Source organism: Artemia sp. Qi Xiang Cuo, chromosome 7, assembly GCF_049724085.1.
Source record: "Artemia sp. Qi Xiang Cuo chromosome 7, ASM4972408v1, whole genome shotgun sequence".
Classification (NCBI taxonomy): domain Eukaryota; kingdom Metazoa; phylum Arthropoda; class Branchiopoda; order Anostraca; family Artemiidae; genus Artemia; species Artemia sp. Qi Xiang Cuo.
Window position 1 is genome coordinate 17703641 of NC_142800.1, and position 26007 is coordinate 17729647.

The following is a 26007-nucleotide window of genomic DNA, read 5'->3' on the forward strand; positions in this document are numbered from 1 at the left end:
TAGTCTCTGTGTGTGTGTCGTTTCTTTGTGTGCTTCGTCTTTTTGTGTTTTTCGTCTCTGTGTTTTAGTCTTCTATGTGTGTGTTTCGTCTCTGTGTGCGTGTCGTCTCTATGTTTGTGTTGTCTCTGTGTGTTTCGTCTCTGTGTTTGTGTTGTCTCTGTGTGTGGCCTCTCTGTATGTGTGTTGTCTGTGTGCGACTGTCTCTCTCTCCCTCTATCTCTCTCTCTCTCTCTCTGTTTGGAATGTCAACTAATTGATTTTTCAGACTTAGATGGGGATTACGAAGGGGTGAAAAGATGTTTAGTTAGATAGCTAGATAAAAATTATGCAAACAATTTACTAAAGAAAATTTAACAGAAACCATAAAACTATAAGGAAAAAAACTCTCTATTGCTCTCTCTCTCTCTCTCTCTGGTTCTCTCTCTATCTCTCTCTCTCTCTCTCTCTCTCTCTCTCTCTCTCTCTCTCTCTCTCTCTCTCTCTCTCTCTCTCTCTCTCTCTCTCTCTCTCTCTCTCTCTCTCTCTCTCTCTCTCTCTCTCTCTCTCTCTCTCTCTCTCTCTCTCTCTCTCTCTCTCTCTCTCTCTCTCTCTCTCTCTCTCTCTCTCTCTCTCTCTCTCTCTCTCTCTCTCTCTCTCTCTCTCTCTCTCTCTCTCTCTCTCTCTCTCTCTCTCTCTCTCTCTCTCTCTCTCTCTCTCTCTCTCTCTCTCTCTCTCTCTCTCTCTCTCTCTCTCTCTCTGTCTCTCTCTGTGCGTGTGTCGTCTCTATGTTTGTGTCGTCTCTGTGTGTATGTCGTCTCTTTATTTGTATCGTCTCTGTGTGTTTGTCGTCTCTGTCTGTTTGTCGTCTCTATGTGTTTGTCGTCTGTGTATGTGTGCTGTCTCTTTGTCTGTGTCGTCTTTCTGTTTGTATCATCTCTGTGTGTGTGTTGTCTCTGTGTGTGTGTCGTTTCTGTGTGTGTATCGTCTCTGTCCTTGTGTAGTCTCTATGTGTGTGTTGTTTGTGTGTGTGAGCCGTCTCTGTGTTTTTGTAGTCTCTTTTCGTTTGTCGTTTCTGTTAGTGTGTGTATTCTATGTGTGAGTGTCATAACCGTCTTCTCTATATTTTATTCATCTCTTTGTATGAGTCATCTCTGTGTATGTGTCGTCTCTTTGTGTGTGTCGTTTTTGTGTGTGTCGTCTCTATGTGTGTTTCATCTATTTGTGTGTCGTCTCTGTGTGTGTGTCATCTGTGTGTATGTCGATTCTCTATGCCTCGTCTCTGTGTGTATCGGCTTTGAGTGTGTGTCGTCTCTGTGTGTTTGTCGTCTCTGTGTTTGTGTCATCTCTGTGTGTGTCGTCTCTGTGTCTGTCGTTTCTGTGTTTGTGCCGTCTTTGTGTTTGTGTGGCGTCTCTGTGCGAGTGTCATTTCTATGTATTTTGCATCTGTGTGTTTGTGTGTGTGTCGTCTTTGTGTGCATGTAGTTTCTGTGTGTGTCGTCTCTGTGTGTTTCGTCTTTGTGCATGTGTCGTCTCTCTGTGTGTTTTGTCTCTGTGTGTGTGTCATCTCTCTGTGTGTGTCGTCTCTGTGTGTGTTGTCTCTTTGTTTATGTATCGTATATGTATGTGTCACTTCAGTGTGTGTGTCGTCTCTATGGGTGTGACGTCTCTTTGTATGTTTCGTTTCTGAGTGTGTATCGTCTCTTTGTTTGTGTCGTCTCTGTTTGTTTGTCGTATTTGAGTGTGGGTTGACTCTGTGTGTGTGTCGTCTCTGTGTGTTTTTAGTCTCTGTTTGTGTGTCGTCTCTGTGCTTGTGTCGTCTCTGTGTGTGTCGTCTCTGTGCGTGTGTCGTGTTTGTGTTTGTGTCGTCTCTGTGCGTGTGTCATCTCTGTGTTTTTGTCGTCTCTGTGTGTTTGTCATCTCTGTGTGTGTCGTCTCTGTGCGTTTGTCATTTCTATGTATTTGTCATCTGTGTTCGTGTGTGTCGTCTCTGTGTGTATGTCGTTTCTGTGTGTGTCGTCTCTGTGACTTTCGTATGTGTGCGTGTGTCGTCTCTATATGTGTGTTGTCTTTATGTGTGTTTCGTCTATGTGTTTGTGTCGTCTCTGTTTGTCTGTCGTATCTTTGTGTCTGTCACCTCTTTGTGTGTTTCGTCTCTGTTTATGTGTCGTCTGTGTGCGTGTGTCGTCTGTTTTTGTGTGTGTCGTCTCTGTGTCTCTGCCGTTTCTATGTGTGTTTCGTCTATGTGTTTGTGTCGTCTCTGTTTGTTTGTCGTACCTTTGTGTCTGTCACCTCTGTGTGTGTTTCGTCTCTGTTTATGTGTCGGCCGTTTGTGTGTTTCGTCTGTTCGTGTGTTTGTCGTCTCTGTGTCTCTGCTGTCTCTATGTGTGTGTCGTCTCTGTGTGTTTGTTGTCTCTGTCTCTGTGGTGTCTCTATTTGTGTATTGTCTCTTTGTGTGTGTCGTCTCTATTTGTTTGTCATATCTGTGTGTGTGTCGTCTCTGTGTGTATGTCGTCTCTGTGTGTGTGTCGTCTTTGTTTGTCTATCTCCTCTTTGTGTATCGTCTCTGTTTGTGTCGTCTCTTTGTATGTGTCGTCTCTGTGTCTGTGTCGTTCTGTGCGTGTGTCACCTTTGTGTGTGTTTCGTCTCTGTGTGTGTGTCTTCTCTTTGTTTGTGTCGTCTCTTATTGTTTGTCATATCTATGTGTGTGTCGCTTCTGTGTGTGTGTCGTCTCTGTGTATGTGTCGTCTCTGTATGTTTGTCATCTTTGTGTGTGTGTCGTCTCTGTGTGTTTGTCGTCTCTCTGTGTTAGTCGTCTCTCTGTATGTGTCGTCTTTGTGTATATATCGTCTCTGTGCGTTTGTCCTATCTATGTTTCTGCCGTCTGTGTGTATGTTTCGTCTCTGTGTTTTTGTCGTCTCTGTTTGTTTGTCGTCTGTGTGTGAGTGTGTTTTGTATCTGTGTTTGTGTCGTCTCTGCTTGTGTGTCGTCTTTGTTTGTTTATCGTCTTTGTTTCGTCTCTGTGTGTGTTTCGTCTCTGTGTGTGTCGTCGTCTTTTTGTGTGTGTCACATCTCTGTGTGTATCGTCTCTGTTTTTGCATCGCCTCTGTGTGTGTGTCGTCTCTCTGCGTGTGTCGTCTCTGTGTGTTTGTCGTCTCTGTGTGTGTATCTCTCTGGGTTTGATTCGTCTCTTTGTGTCGGTCGTCTCTGTATGTGTGTCGTCTCTGTGTGTGTTTCGTCTCTGTGTGTTTGTTGTCTCTGTCTGTGTGTCGTTTCTGTGTTTGTGTCGTCTGTGTGTGTGTGTTGTCTGTGTGTGTGTCTTCTTTGTATGTGTCCTTTCCGTGTGTGTTGTCTGGTTGTGTGCGTCGTCTCTGTGTGTTTGTTGTCTCTGTGTTTTAGTCTTCTATGTGTGGGTTTCCTCTCTATTTATTTCTTGTCTCTGTGTGTGCGTCGTCTCTTTGTTTTTGTCGTCTCTGTGTGTGTATCGTCTCTATGTGTTTTTCGTCTCTTTGTGTATGTCGTCTCTGTGTTTGTGTCATCTGTGTGTGTATCGTTTCTGTGTGTGTTTCGTCTCTGTGTGTGTGTCTTCTCTGTGTATGTTTTGTCTCTGTGTGTGTGTCGTCTCTGTGTGTATGTCGTCTCTGTGTGTGTGTAGTCTCTGTGTGTGTGTCGTTTCTGTGCGTGTTTCTCTGAGTTTCTGTGTTTTTGTCGTTTCTGTTTTTTTTTGTGGTCTCTATTTTTGTGTGTTGTTTTTGTGTGTGTGTTGTCAGTGTGTGTGTGTCGTCTCTGGATTTGTTTCATCTATGTGTGTGTGTAGTCTCTTTGCGTCTGTCTTCTTTGTGTGTGTATCGTCTCTGTTCGGGTGTAGTCTCTGTGTGTGTGTCATTTCTGTGCATGTGTCATCTCTGTGTTTGTGCCGTCTCTGTATGTGTGTCGTCACTGTGTGTGTGTGTTGTCTCTGCGCTTGTGTCGTCTCTATATATTTGTCATCTGTGTTTGTGTATCGTGTCTGCGTGTATATCGTTTCTATGATTGTCGTCTCTTTATGTGTCGTCTTTGTGTATGTTTCGTTTCTGTGCGTGTTTCGTCTCTGTTAGTGTCGTCTTTGCGCGTGTGTCGTCTCTCTGCGTGTGTCATCTCTTTGTATTTGTGTGAGTCGTCTCTTTTTGTCTGTCGTCTGTGTGTGTGTGTCGTCTCTGTATGTGCGCGTCTCTATGTGTTTGTAGTCTCTGTGTGTGTATCGAGTCTGTGTTTCTGTCATCTCTGTATGTCTGTGCGTGTCTTCTGTGTGTGTGTCGTCTCTATGCGTGTGTCGTTTCTTTGTGTTCTTCGTCTCTTTGTGTTTTTCGTCTCTGCCTTTTAGTCTTCTTTGTGTGTGTTTCGTCTCTCTATGGGTTTTGTCTCTGTGTTTGTGTCGTCTCTGTGTGTGTATAGTCTATGTGTATGTGTCATTTCTGTGTTTGCATTGTCTTTGTGTGTTAGTCGTCTCTGTGTGTTATTAGTGTCTGAGTATGTGTCGTCTCTGTGTATATGTCGTCTCTGTGTGTTTGTCGTCTATGTCTGTGTGTCATTTCTGTGTGTTTGTCGTCTCTGTGTGTCTGTCGTCTCTGTGTGTTTGTCATCTTTGTGTGTGTATCGTCTCTGTGCGTGTGTCGTATCAATGTGTCTGGAGTCCGTGTGTACGTGTCGTCTCTGTGTTTTTGTCGTCTCTTTTTGTTTGTCATCTCTGTGTGTGTGTGTTGTCTCTGTGTGTTTGTCGTCTCTGTGTGTGTCTCGTCTTTGCTTGTGTATTGTGTCTGTTTGTGTTGTGTCTGTGTGTGTTTCGTCTCTCTGCGTGTGTCGTCTCTATGTGTTTGTCGCTTTTGTGTGTGTGTCTTCTCTGTTTTTGTGTCTTCTCTGTGTGTATCGTCTCTATGTTTGTGTCATCTGTGTGTGTGTGTTGTCTCTGTGTGTTTATCATTTCTGTGTGTGACTCGTCTCTTTGTGTCTGTCGTCTCTGTTTGTGTTGTCTCTGTGTGTGTTTCGTCTATGTGTGTTTGTGTGTTTGTTGTCTCTGTGTGTGTGTCATATCTGTGTTTCTGTTGTCTGTGTGTGTATCGTCTGTGTGTGTATCGTCATTGTGTGAGTCCTCTTCGTGCGTGTCGTCTCGTTTTGTGCGTCGTGTCTGGGTGTTTGTCGTCTCTATTTTTTAGTCTCCTATGCATGTGTTTACTCTCTGTTTATGTCTCGGCTCGGTGTGTTTGTCGTCTCTTTGTGTTAATCGTCTCTGTGTTTTTGTCGTCTCTGTGTGTGTGACACCTCTGTTTGTGTATCGTCTCTGTCTTTGTGTCGTTTCTGTGTTTTTTTCATCTCTGTGTCTTTGTCGGTTCTATGTTTTTGTCGGGTCTGTGTATATGTCGTTTCTGGGTGTGATTCCTCTCTGTGTGTGAGTTGTCTTTTTGTATCTGTCGTCTGTGTGTGTGTGTCGTCTCTGTGCGTGTGTCATCTCTGTGCGTGTGTCATCTCTGTGTTTGTGTCGTCTTCGTGCGTGTGTCGTCTCTCTGTGTGTTTCATCTCTATGTGTGTGTCGTCTCTCTAGTTGTGTTGTCTGTGTATGTGTATCATCTCTGTGTATGTGTCGTATTTTTGTGTCTGTCTTCTCTGGGTGTCTGTCATTTATGTGTGTGTGTCGTCTCTGTGTGTATGTCGTCGTTTGTATGTATGTGTCGTTTTTATTTTTGTGCCATCTGTGTGTGTGTGTCGTCTGTGTGTGTGTGTCGTTTTTGTATGTGTAATATACGTGTGTTTCGTCTTGTTGTGTGCGTCATCTCTGTGTGTTTGTCGTCCCTGTATTTTCTTCTTCTGTGTGTGTGTGTTCTCTCAGTGCTTGTCTCGTCTCTTTGTGTGCCTCGTCTCTCTGCGTTTGTCGTCTCTGTGTGTTAATCGTCTCTGTGTTTTTGTCGTCTCTCAGTGTGTGTTGTCTCTATGTGTTTGTCATCTCTTTGTGTTAATCATCTCTGTGTTTTTGTCGTCTCTCAGTGTGTGTTGTCTCTATGTGTTTTTCATCTCTTTGTGTGTGTCGTCTCTGTGTATATTTCGTCTCTGTATGTGTGTCGTCTCTATGTGTGTGTCGTCTCTGTGTTTTTGTCGTTTCTGTTTGTTTGTCGTCTCTCTGTGTGCGTGTTGTCTTTGTTTTTTGTATAATTATTGTGAATATGTCGTCTCTGGATTAGTGTCGTCTCTGTGAGTGTGTCGTCTCTTTGCGTCTGTGTTCTTTGTGTGTGTATCGTCTCTTTGTGTGTTTAGTCTCTGTGTGTGTCGTCTCTGTATGTGTGTCGTCTGTGTGTGAGTTTCGTTTTTGTCTTCTTCGTCTCTGCGTTTATCGTCTTTGTGTGTGTGTCATAGCTGTGCTTGTGTTGTCTCTCTGTGTGTGTCGTCAGTGAGTGTGTCGTCTCTGTGTGTGTGTCGTTTCTTTGTTTGCTTCGTCTCTCGTGTGTAATCTCTTTGTTTTTGTGTGAGTCGTCTCTTTTGGTCTGTTGTCTCTCTGTGTGTGTCGTCTCTGTGTGTTTGTTGTCTCTGTGTGTGTGTGTCGTCTTTGCGTTTGTGTCATCTGTGTTTGTGTTTGTCTATAGACTGTGTGTGTGTTGTCTCTATATGTGTTTCTTCTGTAGCTGTGTCGTCTCTGTGTGTGTGTCGTGTCTTTGTGGGATTCGTCTCTTTGTGTTTTTCATCTCTGTGGTTTAGTCTTCTACGTGTGTGTTTCTCCTCTCTGTGTGTGTCGTCTCTATGTTTGTGTCGTCTCTGTGTGTTTTTCGTCTCTGTGTATGTGTCGTTTCTGTGTTTGTGTTGTCTCTTTGTGTAAGTAGTCTCTGTGTATGTGTAGTCTCTGTGTGTGTGTCGTCTCTATGTGTTTGTAGTCTTTATGTGTATGTCGTCTGTGTTTGTGTCATCTCTGAGTGTGTGGTGTCTCTGTGTATGTGTCGTCTTTGTTTGTGTCCTCTCCGTGTGTGTCGTCTCATTTTGTGCGTCGTCTCTGTGTGTTTGTCGTTTCTATGTTTTGGTCTTCTATGTTTGTGTGTTTCCTCTCAGTTTATGTCTCGGCTCAGTGTGTTTGTCGTCTCTGTGTGTTAATTGTCTCTGTGTTTTTGTCGTCTCTGTGTGTGTGACACTTCTGTTTGTTTGTCGTCTCTGTGTTTGTTTCTTCTCTGTGTCTCTGTCGGCTCTATGTTTGTGTCGGGTTTGTGTGTGTGTCGTTTCTGGGTGTGAGTCCTCTTTTATGTGTGAGATGTCTTTTTGTATCTGTCATCTCTGTGTATGTGTTATCTCTGTGCGTGTGTCATCTCTGTGTTTGTGTCGTCTCTGTGCGTTTGTTGTCTCTATATGTTTTTCGTCACTGTGTGTGTAATGACTCTCTGTGTGTGTTGTCTGTGTGTGTTTGTTGTCTCAGTGCGCGTATTGACTCTCTGTGTGTTTCATCTCTATGTGTGTGTCGTCTCTCTAATTGTGTTGTCACTGTGTTGGTCTCTTTTATGTGTGTGTCTCGATTCTTTGTGTGTGTCGTCTCTGTGCGTGTGTCATTTATGTGTGTGTGTCGTCTCTGTTTGTTTGTTGTCTCTGTGTGTGTGTCATCTCTGTGTTTGTGTCGTCTGTGTGTGTGTGTGTCGTCTGTTTGTGTTTGTCGTCTTTGTATGTGTAATCTCCGTGTGTGTCGTCTTATTGTGTGCGTCGTCTCTGTTTGTTTCTCGTCTCTGTATTTTAGTCTTCTATGTATGTGTTTCCTGTCTGTTTATGTCTCGTCTCTGTTTGTGAGTCGAGTCTGTGTGTTTGTTGTTTCTGTGTGTTAATCGTCTCTGTGGTTTTGTCGTCTCTCTGTGTGCGTTGTCTCTATGTGTTTTTTATCTCTGTGTGTATGTTGTTTCTGTGTTTTTGTCGTCTGTGTGAGTGTTTGTGTAGTATCTGTGTATGTGTCGCCTCTGTATGTCTATCATCTCTGTGTATGTTTCATCTCTGTATGTGTGTCGTCTCTATATGTGTGTCGTATCTGTGTCTTTGTCGTTTCTGTTTGTTTGTCGTCTCTCTTTGTGTGTGTTGTCTTTGTTTTTTGTGTCATTACTGTGTGTATGTCGTCTCTGTGAGTGTGTCAAATCATTACATCTGTGTTCTTTGTGTGTGTATCGTCTCTGTGTGTGTGTCGGCTCTATGTTAGTCGTCTCTGTATGCGTGTCGTTTGTGTGTGACTGTCGTTTCTGTCTGTGTTATCTCTATGTGTATCGTCTTTGTGTGTATGTCATCTCTGTGCGTGTGTTGTCTCTCTTTGTATGTCGTCTGTGGGTGTGTCGTCTCTGTGTGTGTGTCGTTAATTTGTGTGCTTCGTATCTCGTGTGTCAACTATTTGTTTTTGTGTGAATCGTCTCTTTGTGTCTGTTGTTTGTTTGTGTCCGTCGTCTCTGTGTGTTTGTTGTCTCTCTTTGTGTGTCATCTCTGTTTTTGTGCCGTTTCTGTTTGTGTGTGCGCGTCTACTGTGTGTGTGTTGTCTCTGTATGTGTGTAGTCTGTGTGTGTGTAGTCTCTGTATGAGTGTCGTGTATGTTTTTGATTAGGCTCTTTTTATTTTTAGTCTATGTCGCTTATTATTATATATGTGTGTTTCGTCTCTCTGTGCGTATCGTCTCTATGTCTGTGTCGTCTCGGTGTGTGTTTCGTCTCTGTGTATATGTCATTTCTGTGTTTGCGTTGTCTCTGTGTGTCATTCGTCTCTGTGTTTTAGTAGTCTCTGTGTATGTGTCGTCTCTCTGTGTGTGTCGTCTCTATGTCTGTGTCGTCTCTGTGTGTGTTTTGTCTCTGTGTAGGTGTCGTTTCTGTGTTTGCGTTGTCTCTGTGTGTTAGTCGTCTCTTTGTGTTAGTAGTCTCTGTGTGTGTGTCGTCTCTGTGTGTGTGTCGTCTCTATGTGTTTGTCGTCTCTGTGTGTATTTCGTCTGTGTGTTTGTGTCATCTCTGAGTGTGTGTCGTCACTTTGTATGTGTCGTCTCTATTTATTTGTCGTCTCTGTCTGTGAGTCATTTCTGTGTTTTCGTCGCCTCTGATTTGTTTTTTGTCTCTGTGTGTTTTTTGTCTTTGTGTGTGTATCATCTCTGTGCGTGTGTTTAATCTATTTGTCTGTCGTCTCTGTGTATGTGTCGTCTCTGTGTTTGTGTCGTCTCTGTTTCTTTGTCTTATGTGTGTGTTGTCTCTGTGTGTGTGTCGTCTGTGTTTGTGTCTCTTCTATGTTTGTTTATAGTCTTCGTGTCGTCTCTGTTTGTGTGTCGTCTATGTGCGTGTGTCGTCTCTAAGTGTGCGTCATTTGTGTGTGTGTGTCGTCTTTGTTTTTGTGTCGTTTCTGTGTGTGGTTCGTCTCTATGTGTGTTTCGCCTGTGTGTGTGTTGTCTCTGTGTGTATCATCTCTGTGTGTGACTCGTTTCTTTATGTCTGTTGTCTCTGTGTGTGTGTCGTATATGTGTGTTTTTCGTCTGTTTGTGTTTGTTGTCTCTGTGTGTGTGTCATCTCTGCGTTTGTGTCGTCTGTGTTTGTGTGTGTTGTCTGTGTGTGTGTCGTCTTTGTGTGTGTCCTCTCCGTGTGTGTCGTCTTGTTTTGTGCGTCGTCTCTGTGTGTTTGTCGTCTCAATGTTTTTGTCTTCTATGTGTGTTTTTCTCCTCTGTTTATGTTTCGTCTCTGTGTGTTTGTTGTCTCTGTATGTTAATTGTCTTTGTTTTTTGTCGTCTCTGTGTGTGTGTCGCCTCTGTGTGTATCGTCTCTGTGTGTGTGTTTAATCTCTGTTTTTGTTTCGTCTCTGTGTCTGTGTCGGCTCTATGTTTGTCGGGTCTGTGTGTGTGTCGTTTCTGGGTGAGTCCTCTCTGTGCATGAGTCATCTTTTTGTATCTGCCATTTCTGTGTGTTTGTTGTCTCTGTGCGTGTGTCATCTCTATGTTTGTGTTAATCGTCTCAGTGTTTTTGTCGTCCCCATGTGTGTGTCGTCTCTATGTATTTTTTGTTTCTGTGTGTATCTTATCTCTGTGTTTGTGTTTTTTTGTGTGTGTGTGTATCGTCTCTTTGTATGCGTCGTCTCTACGTGTGTGTCGACACTGTGTATGCTTCGTCTCTTTGTGTGTGTCGTCTCTGTGTGTGTGTCGTCTCTGTGTTTTTCTAGTTTCTGTTTGTTTGTCATCTCTCTGTGTGTTTGTTGTCTTTGTGTGTGTTTCGTCTTTGGATTTGTGTCGTCTTTGTGTGTGTTTTGTCTCTGTGTGAGGCCTCTCTGTATGTGTTTCGTCTGTGCGTGAGTGTCTCTCTCTCTCTCTCTCTCTCTCTCTCTCTCTCTCTCTCTCTCTCTCTCTCTCTCTCTCTCTCTCTCTCTCTCTCTCTCTCTCTCTCTCTCTCTCTCTCTCTCTCTCTCTCTCTCTCTCTCTCTCTCTCTCTCTCTCTCTCTCTCTCTCTCTCTCTCTCTCTCTCTCTCTCTCTCTCTCTCTCTCCCTGTGCGTGTGTTGTCTCTTTGTTTGTGTCGTCTCTGTGTGTGTGTTGTCTCTGGGCCTGTGTCGTCTCTATATGTGTGTTGTCTCTGTGTATGTGTCGTCTCTGTAGGTATGTCGTCTCTGTGTTTGTCGTCTCTTTATTTGTGTCGTCTCTGTTTGTTTGTCGTCTCTGTCTGTTTGTCGTATCTGTGTGTTTTTCGTCTGTGTATGTGTGTTGTCTCTTTGTGTGTGTCGTCTTTGTATTTGTATCATCTCTGCGCGTCTCTCGTCTTTGTGTGCATGTAGTTTCTGTATGTGTCGTCTCTCTGTGTTTCGTCTTTGTGCATGTGTCGTCTCTTTGTGTGTTTAGTCTCTGTGTGTGTGTCATCTCTGTGTGTTTGTCGTCTCTGTGTGTGTTTTCTCTGAGTGTGTATGTCGTGTCTGTGTGTGTGTCATCTTTGTTTATGTATCGTCTCTGTATGTGTCGCTTCAGTGTGTGTGTCGTCTCTATGGGTATGTCGTCTCTTTGTATGTTTCATCTCTGTGTTTGTGTCGTCTCTATTTGTTTGTCGTCTCTGTTTGTTTGTCGTATCTGTATGTATGTTGCCTCTGTGTGCGTTTCGTTTCTGTGTGTTTGTTGTATCTGTGTGTTTTTCGTCTCTGTGCGTGTGTCGTCTCTGTGTGTGTCGTCTCTGTGCGTGTGTCGTGTTTGTGTTTGCTTCGTCTCTGTGCGTGTGTCATCTCTGTGTTTTTGTCGTCTCTATGTGTGTGTCATCTCTGTGTGTGTTGTCTCTGTGCGTGTGTCGTTTCTATGTATTTGTCACCTGTGTTTGTGTGTGTCGTCTCTGTGTGTATTTCGTTTCTGTGTGTGTCGTCTCTGTGCATTTCGTATGTGTGCGTTTGTCGTCTCTATGTGTGTGTCGTCTCTGTGTTTGTGTCGTCTCTGTTTGTCTGTCGTACCTTTGTGTCTCTCACCTCTGTGTGTGTTTCGTCTCTGTTTATGTGTCGTCTCTGTGCGTGTGTCATCTCTCTGCGTGTGTCATCTCTGTGTTTGTGTCGTCTCCATGCGTATGTCGTCTCTCTGTGTGTTTCATCTCTATGTGTGTGTCGTCTCTCTAATTGTGTCGTCTTTGTGTGTGTATCATCTCTGTGTGTGACTCGTCTTTTTGTGTCTGTCGTCTCTATGTGTGTGTCATTTATGTGTGTGTGTCGGCTCTGTGTGTTTGTTGTCTCTGTGTGTGTGTCATCTCTGTGTTTGTGTCGTCTGTGTGTGTGTGTTGTTTTTGTATGTGTAATATCAGTGTGTGTCGTCTTGTTGTGTGCGTCGTCTCTGTGTGTTTGTCGTCTCTGTATTTTCTTCTTCTGTGTATGTGTTTTCTCTCAGTTTTTGCCTAGTCTATGTGTGTGCGTCGTCTCTCTGCTTTTGTCGTCTCTGTGTGTTAATCGTCTCTGTGCTTTTGTCGTCTCTAAGTGTTTGTTGTCTCTATGTGTTTTTCATCTCTTTGTGTATGTCGTCTCTGTGTTTCTGTCGTCTGTGGGGGTTTTTGTGTCGTCTCTGTGTATGTTTTGCCTCTTTGTGTGTGTCTTCTCTGTGTATGTTTCGTCTCTGTATGTGTGGCATCTCTATGTGTGTGTCGTCTCTGTGTTTTTGTCGTTTCTGTTTGTTTGTCGTCTCTCTTTTTACGAGTTGTCTTTGTTTTTTGTATCATTATTGTGAATATGTCGTCTCTGGATTTGTGTCGTCTCTGTGAGTGTGTCGTCTCTTTGCGTCTGTGTTCTTTGTGTGTGTATCGTCTCTTTGTATGTTTCGTCTCTGTGTGTCGTTTCTGTATGTGTGTCGTCTCTGTGTGATTTTCGTTTTGTATTTGTCGTCTATGCGTGTATAGTCTCTATGTGTATATTATCTCTGTGAATGTGTTGTTTCTCTGTGTTTTTTGTCTGTGAGTTTGTAGTCTGTTTGTGTGTGTCGGTTCATTGTTTGCGTCGTCTCTCATGTTTCATCTCTTCTTTTTTTGTGTGAGTCGTCTCGTTGTGTCTGTCGTCGCTCTGTGCGTTTCGTCTCTGTGTGTGTGTTGTCTCTGTTTGTGTGTCGTCTCTGCGTTTGTGTCATCTCTGTTTGTGTGTGCGTATCTACTGTGTGTGTTGTCTCTGTATGTGTGTCGTCTGTTTGTGTGTCGTCTCTGCGTGTTTGTCGTTTCTTTGTGTGCTTTCTCTCTTTGTATTTTTCATCTCTGTGGTTTAGTCTTCTATGTGTGTTTTTCTTCTCTCTGTATGTGTCGTCTCTATGTCTGTGTCATCTCTGTGTGTTTTTCATCTCTGTGTATGTGTCGTTTCTGTGTTTGTGTTGTCTCTGTGTGTTAGTCGTCTCTGTGTGTGTGTCGTCTCTATGTGTTTGTCGTCTCTGTGTGTATGTCGTCTGTGTGTTTGTGTCATCTCTGAGTGCGTGTTGTCTCTGTGTATTTGTCGTCTTTGTGTGTGTCCTCTCCGTGTGTGCTGTCTCGTTTTGTGCGTCTTTTCTGTGTGTTTGTCGTCTCTATGTTTTAGTCTTCTCTGTTTTTGTGTTTCATCTCAGTTTAGGTCTCGTCTCTGTGTGTTTTTCGTCTCTTTGTGTTAATTGTCTCTGTCTTTTTGTCGTCTCTGTGTGTGTGACACTTCTGTGTGTGTGTCGTCTCTGTCTCTGTGTCATCTATGTGTTTGTTTCTTCTCTGTGTCTCTTGTCGACTCTATGTTTATGTCGGGTCTGTGTGTTTGTTGTTTCTGGGTGTGAGTCCTCTTTTATGTGTGAGTCGTCTTTTTGTATCTGTCATCTGTGTGTGTGTCACCTCTGTGCGTGTGTCATCTCTGTGTTTGTGTCGTCTCTGTGCGTTTGTTGTCTCTATATGTTTTTCGTCACTGTGTGTGTGTCAACTCTCTGTGTGTGTTGTCTTTGTGTGTGTGTCGTCTCCGTGCGTGTGTCGTCTCTATGTGTGTTTCATCTCTATGTGTGTGTCGTCTCTCTAATTGTGTCGTCACTGTGTGGGTATCATTTCTGTGTGTGACTCGACTCTTTGTGTGTGTCGTCTCTGTGCGTGTGTTATCTATGTGTGTGTGTCGTCTCTGTTTGTTTGTTGTCTCTGTGTGCGTGTCATCTCTGTGTTTGTGTCGTCTGTGTGTGTGTGTCGTCTGTTTGTGTGTGTCGTCTTCGTATGTGTAATCTCCGTGTGTGTCGTCTCGTTTTGTGCTTCGTCTGTGTGCGTTTGTCGTCTCTGTGTTTTAGTCTTCTATGTGTGTGTTTCCTCTCTGTTTATTTCTCGTCTTTGTGTGTGCGTAGAGTCTGTGTGTTTGTTGTTTCTGTGTGTTAATCGTCTGTGTGTTTTTTTCGTCTCTCTAAATGTGTGCTGTCTCTGTGTGTTTTCTCTCTGTGGCTGTCGTCTCTGTGTATGTTTCGTCTCTGTATGTGTGTCGTCTCTATGTGTGTGTCGTCTCTGTGTTTTTGTCGTTTCTGTTTGTTTGTCGTCTCTCTTTGTGTGTGTCATCTCTGTGTTTGTGTCGTCTGTGTGTGTGTGTATCGTCTGTTTGTGTGTGTCGTCTTTGTATGTGTAATCTCAGTGTGTGTCGTCTCGTTGTGTGCTTCGTCTCTGTGTGTTTGTCGTCTCTGTTTTTTAGTCTTCTATGTGTGTGTTTCCTCTCTGTTTATTTCTTGTCTCTGTGTGTGTGTTGAGTCTGTGTGTTTGTTATCTCTGTTTGTTAATCGTCTCTGTGTTTTTGTCGTCTCTCAGTGTGTGTTGTCTCTATGTGTTTTCTCTCTGTGTCTGTCGTCTCTGTGTATGTTTCGTCTCTGTATGTGTGTCGTCTCTCTGTGCGTGTCGTCTCTGTGTTTTTGTCGTTTCTGTTTAATTGTCGTCTCTCTTTGTGTGTGATGTCTTTGTTTTTTGTATCATTATTGTGTATGTGTCATCTCTGGATTAGTGTCGTCTCTGTGAGTGTGTCAAATCTTTGCGTCTGTGTTCTTTGTGTGTGTATAGTCTCTTTGTGTGTTTCGTCTCTGTGTGTGTCGTCTCTGTATGTGTGTCGTCTGTGTGTGAGGGTCATTTCTGTCTGTGTCGTCTCTGTGTGTATCATCATTGTGTGTGTGTGTCATCTCTGTGCGTGTGTTGTCTCTCTTTATGTGTCGTCTGTGGGTGTGTCGTCTTCTTGTGTGTGTCGTTAATTTGTGTGCTTCGTATCTCGTGTGTCATCTCTTTGTTTTTGTGTGAATCGTCTCTTTGTGTCTGTTGTCTCTGTTTGTGTGTTGTCTCTGTGTGTTTGTTTTAGCTGTGTTTATGTCTTCTCTGTGTTTGTGTCATCCCTGTGTGTGTTTGCGTGTCTTCTGTGTATGTGTTAACTCTGTATGTGTGTCGTCTGTATGTGTGTCGTCTCTGTGTGTGTGTCGTTTCTTTGTGTGCTTCGGCTCTTTGTGTTTTTCGTCTCTGCGGTTTAGTCTTCTATGTGTTTGTTTCGTCTCTCTGTGTGTATCGTCTCTATGTCTGTGTCGTCTCGGTGTGTGTTTCGTCTCTGTGTATATGTCATTTCTGTGTTTGCGTTGTCTCTGTGTGTCATTCGTCTCTGTGTGTTAGTTGTCTCTGTGTATGTGTCGTCTCTCTGTGTGTGTCGTCTCTATGTCTGTGTCGTCTCTGTGTGTTTTGTCTCTGTGTAGTTGTCGTTTATGTGTTTTCGTTGTCTCTGTGTGTTAGTCGTCTCTTTGTGTTAGTAGTCTCTGTTTTTGTGTCGTCTCTATGTGTGTTTCATCTCTATGTGTTTGTCATCTCTGTGTTTTTTCGTCTGTGTGTTTGTGTCATATCTGAGTGTGTGTCGTCACTTTGTATGTGTCGTCTCTATTTATTTGTCGTCTCTGTCTGTGAGTCATTTATGTGTTTTTGTCATCTCTGATTTGTTTTTCGTCTCTGTGTGTTTGTCGTCTTTGTTAGTGTATCATCTCTGTGCGTGTGTTTTATCTATGTATCTGTCGTCTCTGTGTATGTGTCGTCTCTGTGTTTTTGTCGTCTCTGTTTGTTTGTCGTCTCTCTGTGTGTGTGTTGTCTCTGTGTGTGTGTGTCGTCTCTGTGTGTGTGTCGTCTTTGTTTGTTTATCGTCTTCGTGTCGTCTCTGTTTGTGTTTCGTCTCTGTGCGTGTGTCGTCTCTATGTGTGTGTCATTTCTGTGTGTGTCGTCTCTGTTTTTGTGTCGTTTCTGTGTGTGTTTAGTCTCTATGTGTGTTTCGCGTGTGTGTTTTTGTTGTCTCTGTGTGTATGATCTCTGTGTGTGACCCGTCTCTTTATGTCTGTCTTCTCTGTGTGTGTGTCGTCTCTGTGTGTTTTTCGTCTCTGTGTGTTTGTTGTCTCTGTGTGTGTGTCATCTCTGTGTTTGTGTAGTCTGTGTGTGTGTGTGTCGTCTCTGTGTGTATCGTCTTTGTGTGTGTCCTCTCCGTGTGTCTCGTCTTGTTTTGTGCGTCGTCTCTGTGTGTTTTTCGTCTAATGTTTTTGTCTTCTATGTGTGTTTTTATCCTCTGTTTATGTTTTGTCTCTGTGTGTTTGTCGTCTCTGTATGTTAATTGTCTTTGTTTTGTGTTGTCTCTGTGTGTGTGTCGCCTCTGTGTGTATCGTCTCTGTGTGTGTTTAATCTCTGTTTTTGTTTCGTCTCTGTGTCTGTGTCGGCTCTATGTTTGTCGGGTCTGTTTGTGTGTTATTTCTGGGTGAGTCCTCTCTGTGCGTGAGTCGTCTTTTTGTATCTGTCGTTTCTGTGTGTTTGTTGTCTCTGTGCGTGTGTCATCTCTATGTTTGTGTTAATTGTCTCAGTGTTTTTGTCGTCCCCATGTGTGTGTCGTCTCTATGTATTTTTCGTTTCTGTGTGTATCTCGTCTCTGTGTTTGTGTCCTCTTTTTTGTGTGTGCGTGTCGTCTCTGTGTATGTGTCGTCTCTATGTGTGTGTCGACTCTGTGTATGTTTCGTCTCTTTGTGTGTGTCGTCTGTGTGTGTGTGTCGTATCTGTATTTTGGTCGTTTCTGTTTGTTTGTCATCTCTCTGTGTGTTTGTTGTCTTTGTGTGTGTGTCGTCTATGGATTTGTGTCGTCTCTCTGTGTTTGTTGTCTGTGTGTGAGTGTCTCTCTCTCTCTCTCTCTCTCTCTCTCTCTCTCTCTCTCTCTCTCTCTCTCTCTCTCTCTCTCTCTCTCTCTCTCTCTCTCTCTCTCTCTCTCTCTCCCTCTCTCTCTCTCTCTCTCTCTCTCTCTCTCTTTGGAATGTCAACTAATTGATTCTTCAGACTTAGATGGGGATTACGAAGGGGTGAAAAGAGGTTTAGTTAGATAGATAGATAAAAATTATGCAAACAATTTACTAAAGAAAATTAATCGGAAACCATAAAACTATAAGGAAAAAAACTGTCTATCTCTCTCTCTCTCTCTCTCTCTCTCTCTCTCTCTCTCTCTCTCTCTCTCTCTGTCTCTCTCTCTCTCTCTCTCTCTCTCTCTCTCTCTCTCTCTCTCTCTCTCTCTCTCTCTCTCTCTCTCTCTCTCTCTCTCTCTCTCTCTCTCTCTCTCTCTCTCTCTCTCTCTCTCTCTCTCTCTCTCTCTCTCTCTCTCTCTCTCTCTCTCTCTCTCTCTCTCTCTCTCTCTCTCTCTCTCTCTCTCTCTCTCTCTCTCTCTCTCTCTCTCTCTCTCTCTCTCTCTCTCTCTCTCTCTCTCTCTCTCTCTCTCTCTCTCTCTCTCTCTCTCTCTCTCTCTCTCTCTCTCTCTCTCTCTCTCTCTCTCTCTCTCTCTCTCTCTCTCTCTCTCTCTCTCTCTCTCTCTCTCTCTCTCTCTCTCTCTCTCTCTCTCTCTCTCTCTCTCTCTCTCTCTCTCTCTCTCTCTCTCTCTCTCTCTCTCTCTCTCTCTCTCTCTCTCTCTCTCTCTCTCTCTCTCTCTCTCTCTCTCTCTCTCTCTCTCTCTCTCTCTCTCTCTCTCTCTCTCTCTCTCTCTCTCTCTCTCTCTCTCTCTCTCTCTCTCTCTCTCTCTCTCTCTCTCTCTCTCTCTCTCTCTCTCTCTCTCTCTCTCTCTCTCTGTGCGTGTGTCGTCTCTATGTTTGTGTCATCTCTGTGTGTGTGTTGTCTCTTTGCGTGTGTCGTCTCTATATGTGTTTCGTCTCTGTGTTTGTGTCGTCTCTGTTGGTTTGCCGTATCTGTGTGTTTCTCGTCTCTGTAGGTGTGTCGTTTCTGTGTTTTTGTCGTCTCTTTGTGTTTGTCGTCTCAATGTTTGTGTCGTCTCTGTGTGTTTGTTGTCTCTTTGTGTGTGTTGTCTCTGTGTGTGTGTCGTGTATTTGTTTGTATCGTCTCTGTGTGTGTGTTGTCTCTGTGTGTGTCTCGTTTCTGTGTGCGTATCTCCTCTGTCTGTTTGTCCTCTCTATCTGTGTGTTGTCTCTGTGTGTGTGCCGTCTCTGTGTTTTTGTCGTCTCTTTTTGTTTGTCGCTTCTGTTTGTGTGTATTCTCTGTGTGCGTGTCATCACCGTCTTCTCTGTATTTTTGCATCTCTTTCTGTGAGTCATCTCTGTGTGTGTTTTGTGTCTTTGCGTCTTTCGTCTTTGTGTGTTTGTCGTCTCTGTGTGTGTTTCGTCTCTTTGTGTGTCGTCTCTGTGTGTTTGTCGTCTCTGTGTGTGTGTCGTCTCTGTGGGAGCGTCGTCTCTATGTATTTTTAAACTGTGTATGTGTGTTTGTCGTCTCTGGGTGCATCTCGTTTCTGTATGTGTCGTCTCTGTATTTTTCGTCTTTGTACATATGTCGTCTCGATGTGTGTTTCGTCTCTGTGTGTTTCTCGTCTCTGTGTGTTTGTCGTCTGTGTGTGTGTTGTCTCTGAGTGTGTATGTCGTGTCTGTGTGTGTGTCGTCTTTTTTTGTGTATCGTCTCTGTATATGTCGTCTCTCTGTGTGTGTCGTCTCTATGGGTGTGTCGTCTCTTTTTATGTTTCATCTCTGTGTGTGTGTCGTCTCTTTGTTTGTGTCGTCCCTGTTTGTTTATCGTATCTGTGTGTGTGTTGCCTCTTTGTGTGTGTCGTCTCTGTCTGTTTGTAGTCTCTGTGTTTTTTTAGTCTCTCTGAGTGTGTCGTTTCGTGTGTGTCGTATCTGTGTTTGTGTCGTCTCTGTGCGTGTGTCATCTCTGTGTTTTTGTCGTCTCTGTGTGTGTTTCATCTCTGTGTTTGTCGTCTATGTGCATGTTTCGTCTCTATATATTTGTCATCTGTGTGTGTGTCGTCTCTGTGTGTATATAGTTCTTGTGTGCGTGTTGTCTCTATGCATTTCGTCTGTGTGATTTTGGTGTCTCTCTGTGTGTCTCTCTCTCTCTTTTTCTCTCTCTCTCTCTCTCTCTCTCTATCTATCTCTCTCTCTCTATCTCTATATCTCACGAGCTATCTCCCTCTATATCTCTATATCTCTATCTGTCTCTCTCACTCTATCTATCTCTCTATCTTTCTCTCTCTCTCTTTGCGTGTGTCGTCTCTATGTTTGTGTCGTCTCTGTGTGTGTGTCGTCTCTATATGTGTGTCGTCTCTGTGTTTGTGTCGTCTCTGTTTGTTTGTCGTATCCTGTGTGTTTGTCGCCTCTGTGTGTGTGTCGTCTCTGTAGATTTGTCGTCTCTTTAGGTGTGTCGTCTCTGTGTTTGTGTCGTCTCTTTGTGTTTGTCGTCTCTATGTTTGTGTCGTCTCTGTGTATGTGTCGTCTTTGTATTTGTGTCGTCTCTGTGTGTTTGTCGTCTCTATCTGTGTTTCATCTCTTTGAGTCTTTAGTCTGTGTGTGTGTGTAATCTCTGTGTGTGTTTAGTGTATTTGTGTGTCGTCTCTGTGTGTGTGTCGTCTCTTTGTGTGTGTCGTCTTTGTGTGTGTATCGTCTCTATGTATTTTTCATCTGTGTTTGTCGTCTCTGGGTGCATCTCTTTTCTGTATGTTTCGTCTTTGTATTTTTTGTCTTTGTGCATATGTCGTTTCGATGTGTGTTTCGTCTCTATGTGTGTGTCGTCTTTGTGTCTTTTTCGTCTGTGTGTGTGTTGTCTCTGAGTGTGTATGTCGTGTCTGTGTGTGTGTCGTCTTTTTTTGTGTATCCTCTTCATATGTGTTATCTCTCTGTGTGTGTCGTCTCTATGGGTGTGTCGTCTCTTTTTATGTCTCATCTCTGTGTGTGTCGCCTCTGTTTGTGAGTGGTTCCTGTTTGTTTATCGTATCTGTGTGTGTGTTGCCTCTGTGTGTGTGTCGTCTCGTGTTTGTCGTCTTTTGTGTGTCGTCTCTGTGTTTATGTCGTCTCTGTGGGTGTGTCATCTCTGTGTTTTTGTCGTCTCTGTGTGTGTCGTCTCTGTGCGTGTGTCGTCTCTATGTATTTGTCATCTGTGTGTGTCGTCTCTGTGTGTATGTAGTTTCTGTGTGTTTCGTCTCTGTGCATTTCGTGTGTGTGCTTTTGTTGTTTCATGTGTATTTCGTCTCTGTGTTTGTGTGTAGTCTCTGTATGTTTGTGGTCTGTGTGTGTGTATTCTATGTGTGTGTGTATTCTCTGTGTGTGTGTGTAGTCTATGTGTGTGTGTATTCTATGTGTGTGTGTAGCCTCTGTGTGTGTGTCATCTCTGTGTGTGTGTCGTATCTATGTGTATTTCGTCTCTGTGTTTGTGTCGTTTCTGTGTTTTTATCGTCTCTGTCTGTGTGTCGTCTCTTTGAGTCTGTCGTCTTTGTGTGTGTGTCGTCTCTGTGTGTGTTTCGTCTCTTTGTGTGTCGTGTCTGTGTGTTTGTCGTCTCTGTGTGAGTGTCGTCTCTATGTATTTTTCATCTGTGTATGTGTCGTCTCTGGGTGAATCTCGTGTCTGTATGTGTCGTCTCTGTTTGTTTCGTCTTTGTACTTGTGTCGTCTCGATGTGTGTTTAGTCTCTGTGTGTGTGTCGTCTCTGCGTGTTTTTCGTCTGTGTGTGTGTTGTCTCTGAGTGTGTATGTCGTCTTTGTGTGTGTGTTGCCTTTTTTTGTGTATCGTCTTCATATGTGTTATATCTGTGTATGTGTCGTCTCTATGGGTGTGTCGTCTCTTTGTATATTTCATCTCTGTGTATGTGTTGCCTCTGTGTGTGTGTCGTCTCTGTTTGTTTGTCGTATCTGTGTGTGGGTTGTCTCTGTGCGTGTGTCGTGTCGTGTTTGTCGTCTCTGTGTGTTTTTTGCATCTGTGTTTTTGTCGTCTCTTTGCGTGTGTCATCTATGTGTTTTTGTCATCTCTGGGTTTTTGTTGTCTCTGTGTGTGTCATCTCTGTGAGTGTTTCGTTTCTATGTATTTTTCATCTGTGTGTGTCGTCTCTGTGGGTATGTAGTTTCTGTGTGTTTCGTCTCTGTGAATTTCGTGTGTGTGCTTTTGTTGTTTCATGGGTATTTCGTCTCTCTGTGTATGTGTCGTCTCTGTCTGTTTGTGGTATGTGTGTGTGTCGTATATGTGTGTGTGTCTTCTCTGTGTGTTTGTGTCTTCAATGTGTGTGTGTCTTCTCTGTGTGTGTTTCGTCTCTGTGTGTGTCTCGTCTCTTTGCGTGTGTCGTCTCTATGTGTGTGTCGTATCTATGTTTGTTTCGTCTCTGTGTTTGTGTCGTCCCTGTTTGTTTGTCGTACCTTTGTGTCTGTCGTCTCTGTGTGTTTTTCGTCTCTGTGTATGTGTCATCTGTGTTTGTGTGTATGTCGTCTCTGTGTCTCTGCCGTCTCTATGTGTGTGTCGTCTCTGTGTGTGTTGTCTCTGTATCTGTGCTTTCTCTATGTGTGGTTCGTCTCTTTGTCTGTGTCGTCTCTGTGTATGTGTCGTCTCTATTTGTTTGTAGTATCTGTGTGTGTGTCGTCTTTGTGTGTATGTCATATCTGTGTGTGTGTCGTCTTTGTGTGTCTTTTGTCTCAGTGTTTCTCGTATAGGTTTGTGTCGTCTCTTTGTATGTGTCGTCTCTCTATCTGTGTCACCTCTGTGCGTTTGTCGTCTCTGTGTGTGCTTCGTCTCTGTATGTGTGTCGTCTCTTTGTTTGTGTCGGTTCTGTTTGTTTGTCGTATCTGTTTGTGTGTCCCCTCTGTTTGAATGTTGTCTCTGTGTGTTTGTCGTCTCTGTGTGTTTGTCGTCTGTGTGTGTGTGTTGCCTGTGTGTTTGTATTGTCTCTTTGCTCTTGTAATCTCCGTGTTTGTGTAGTCTCTGGGTGTGTGTAGTCTCTGTGTTTATTGTCTTTTTAAATGTGTCGTCTCTATGTATTTTTCATCTGTGTGTGTGTTGTCTCTGTTGGGATGTAGTCTCTGTGCGTTTCGTCTTTTTGAATTTCGTCTGTGTGCTTTTGCGGTTTCTATGTGTGTTTCGTCTCTGTGTGTGTGTCGTCTCTCTATGTGTCTGGGCTGTGTGTGTGTGTGTCTTCTGTGTGTGTGTGTCGTATTTGTTTGTGTATAGTCTCTGTGTGTGTTGTCTCTGTTTGCGTCGTCTCTGTGTATGTGTCGTCTTTGTGTGTGTGTCGTCTCTTTGCGTGTGTCGTCTCTATGTGTGTGACGTGTCTATGTGTGTGTCATCTCTGCGTTTGTGTCATCTCTTTTTGTTTGTCTTACCTTTCTGTCTGTCACCTCTGTGTGTGCTTTGTCTCTGTGTATGTGTCATCTTTGTTTGTGTGTGTGTCGTCTCTGTGTCTCTGCCGTCTCTGTGCGTGTGTCGTCTCTGTGTGTGTGTTGTCTCTATAGCTGTGCTTTCTCTATGTGTGGTTCGTCTCTTTTTGTGTATTGTCTCTGTGTTTGTGTCGTCTCTATTTGTTTCACGTATCTGTGTGTGTGTCATATTTGTGTGCATGTCATCTCTGTGTGTGTGTCGTCTGTGTGTGTCTAGTTTCTCTGTGTTTATCGTCTCGGTTTGTGTAGTCTCTGTGTATGCGTCATATCTCTATCTGTGTCAACTCTGTGAGTGTGTCGTCTCTGTGTGTGCGTCGTCTCTGTACGTGAGTCGTCTCGGTGTGTGTGTCTTTTCTGTTTTTGTGTTGTATCTGTGTGTGTGTAACCTCTGTTTGTATGCTGTATCTGTGTGTTTGTCGTCTTTGTGTGTTATTCGTCTCTGTGTGTGTGTCGTGTCAGTGTCTGTACCGTCTCTATATGTTTGTCGTCTCTGTGTCTGTTTCGTCTCTGTTTGTGTATCTCTCTGTGTTTGATTCGTCTCTTTGTGTCTGTCGTCTCTGTGTGTGTGTGTCGTCTCTGTGTGTGTTTCGTCTCTGTGTGTTTGTTGTCTGTGTGTGTGTGTCATATCTGTGTTTGTGTCGTTTGTGTGTGTGTGTTTTTGTTTGTAGTGTTTGTGAGTGTCGTTTCTTTGTCTGTGTCGTCTGTGTGTGTGTCATCTCTGTGTATATGTTGTCTCTTTGTGTGCTTCGTCTCTTTGCGTTTGTCGTCTCTGTGTTTTTGTCTTCTATGTGTGTCTTTGTCTCTGTTTGTGTGTCGTCTCTGTGCTTGTGTCGTCTCTGTGTGTATGTCGTCACTGTGTATGTATCACCTATGTGTGTGCATCGTCTCTGTTTGTTTGTCGTTTTTTTGTGTTAGTCTTCTGTGTGTTTGTTTCGTCTCTGTGTTTGTGTCATCTCTGTGTGTTTGTCGCCTATATGTGTTTGTCGTATCTCTGTGTATGTCGTCTCTGTGTTTTTGTCGTCTCTGTGTGTGTGTCGTCCCCGCGTATGTGTCGTCTCTGTGTTTTTGTCGTCTCTATCTGTTCGTCGTCTCTGTGTGTTTATCGTCTCTATCTGTGTCTTGTCTCTGTGTGTTTGTCGTCTCTGTGTGTGTGCCGTCTCTGTATGTGTGTCTTTTCTGTGTATGTGCCGTCTCTGTGTTAGTATCGTCTATTTGCGTGAGTCGTCTCTATGTTTGTGTTGTCTCTGTGTTTGTGTCGTCTCTGTGTTTTGGGGTCCTTATTTTTGTCGTCTCTCTGTGTCGTCTCTATGTGTGTGTCATCTCTGTGTTTTTGTCGTTTCTGTGTGTGTCGTCTCTGTGTGTGTCACCTCTGTGTGTGAGTTGTCTGTGTGTGTGTGTTGTCTTTGTGCGCGTGTCGTCTCTGTGTTTATGTCGTCTCTCTGTGTGGGTCGTCTCTTTGTGTGTGTCACCTCTGTGTGTGTGTCGTCTGTGTGTGTGTGTCATCTCTGTGTGTGTTTCGTCTCTATGTCTGTGTCGGCTTTATGTTTGTGTCGAGTCTGTGTGTTTGTCGTTTCTGTGTGTGCGTCCTCTCTGTGTGTGAGTCGTCTTTTTGTGTGTGTTTTCTCTGTGTGTCTGTCGTCTATGTGTGTGTGCCGTCTCTCTGTATGTGTCATCCCTCTTTGTGTGTCGTCTCTGTGTGTGTGTCGTCTTTGTGTGTGTCGTCTCTGTGTGTTTGTCGTCTCTGTGTGTTCGTCATCTGTGTGTGTGTCATCTGTGTGTGTTTCGTCTCTATGTTTGTGTCTTCTCTGTATGTTTGTCATCTTTCTGTTTGCGTTGTCTCTGTGTGTGCGTCCTCTCTCTGTGCTTGTCGTCTCTGTGTTTGTGTCGTCTCTGTGTGTGTGTGTTGTCTTTTTTTGTGTCGTCTCTGTGTGTCTGTCGTCTCTGTGTTTGTGTCGTCTCTGTATCTGTGTCTTCTGTGTGTGTGTGTCGTCCCTGTGCTTGCGTCGTCTCTGTTTGTGTGTCGTCTCTATGTATGTTTCGTCTGTATGGGTTAAAAGATGTTTAGTTGGATATCTAGATAAAAATTATGCAAACAATTTACTAAAGAAAATTAAACGGAACCCATAAAACTATAAGGAAAAAAACTCTCTCTCTCTCTCTCTCTCTCTCTCTCTCTCTCTCTCTCTCTCTCTCTCTCTCTCTCTCTCTCTCTCTCTCTCTCTCTCTCTCTCTCTCTCTCTCTCTCTCTCTCTCTCTCTCTCTCTCTCTCTCTCTCTCTCTCTCTCTCTCTCTCTCTCTCTCTCTCTCTCTCTCTCTCTCTCTCTCTCTCTCTCTCTCTCTCTCTCTCTCTCTCTCTCTCTCTCTCTCTCTCTCTCTCTCTCTCTCTCTCTCTCTCTCTCTCTCTCTCTCTCTCTCTCTCTCTCTCTCTCTCTCTCTCTCTCTCTCTCTCTCTCTCTCTCTCTCTCTCTCTCTCTCTCTCTCTCTCTCTCTCTCTCTCTCTCTCTCTCTCTCTCTCTCTCTCTCTCTCTCTCTCTCTCTCTCTCTCTCTCTCTCTCTCTCTCTCTCTCTCTCTCTATCTCTCTCTCTCTCTCTCTCTCTCTCTCTCTCTCTCTCTCTCTCTCTCTCTCTCTCTCTCTCTCTCTCTCTGTGCGTGTGTCGTCTCTATGTTTGTGTTGTCTCTGTTTGTATGTCGTCTCTTTATTTGTTTCTGTCTCTGTGTGTTCGTCGTCTCTGTCTGTTTGTCGTCTCTGTGTGTTTGTCGTCTGTGTATGTGTGTTGTCTCTTTGTGTGTGTCGTCTTTGTGTTTGTATCATCGCTGTGTGTGTGTTGTCTGTGTGTGTGTGTCTTTTCTGTGTTTGTATCGTCTCTGTCCTTGTGTCGTCTCTATGTGTGTGTTGTTTGTGTGTGTGTTTCGTCTCTGTGTTTTTGTCGTCTCTTTTCGTTTGTCGTTTCTGTTAGTGTGTGTATTCTATGTGTGCGTGTCATCACCGTCTTCTCTATGTTTTTGTCATCTCTTTATATGAGTCATCTCTGTGTATGTGTCGCCTCTTTGCGTCTGTCGTTTTTGTGGGTGTCGTCTCTGTGTGTGTTTCATCTCTTTGTGTGTGGTCTCTGTGTGTGTCTCGTCTCTGTGTGTGAGCGTCTCTGTGTGTTTGTAGTCTCTCTGTGTGTGTCGTCTCTGTGTTTGTGTCGTCTGTGTGTGTGTTTGTGTGCGTGTCTTCTGTGTGTGTGTGTCTTCTGTGTGTGTGTGTGTCTTCTGTGTGTGTGTCGTCTCTGTGTGTGTGTCGTTTCATTGTATGCTTCGTCTCTTTGTGTTTTTCGTCTCTGTGTTTTAGTCTTCTATGTGTGTGTTTCGTCTCTCTGTGTGTGTCGTCTCTATGTTTGTGTTGTCTCTGTTTGTGTTTCGTCTCTGTGTTTTTGTCGTTTCTGTGTTTATGTCCTCTTTTTTGTGTGTGCGTCGTCTCTGTGTTTGTGTCGTCTCTGTGTGTGTGTGTCGTCTCTGTGTATGTTTCGTCTCTTTGTGTTTGTCGTCTCTGTGTGTGTGTCGTCTCTGTGTTTTTGTCGTTTCTGTTTGTTTATCATCTCTCTGTGAGTTTGTTGTCTTTGTGTGTGTGTTGTCTATGGATTTGTGTCGTCTCTGTGTGTATGTCGCCTCTTTGCGTCTGTTTTCTTTGTTTGTGTATCGTTTGTGTGTATCGTCTGTTGTATCTGTCGTATCTCTTTGTATGAGTCATCTCTGTGTATGTGTCGTCTCTTTGCGTCTGTCGTTTTTGTGTGTGTCGTCTCTGTGTGTGTTTCATCTCTTTGTGTGTCGTCTCTGTGTGTGTATCGTCTCTGTGTGTGCGCGTCTCTGTGTGTTTGTAGTCTCTGTGTGTGTCGTCTCTGTGTTTGTGCCGTCTGTGTGTGTGTGTGTGCGTGTCTTCTGTGTGTGTATTGTCTCTGTGTGTCTTCTGTGT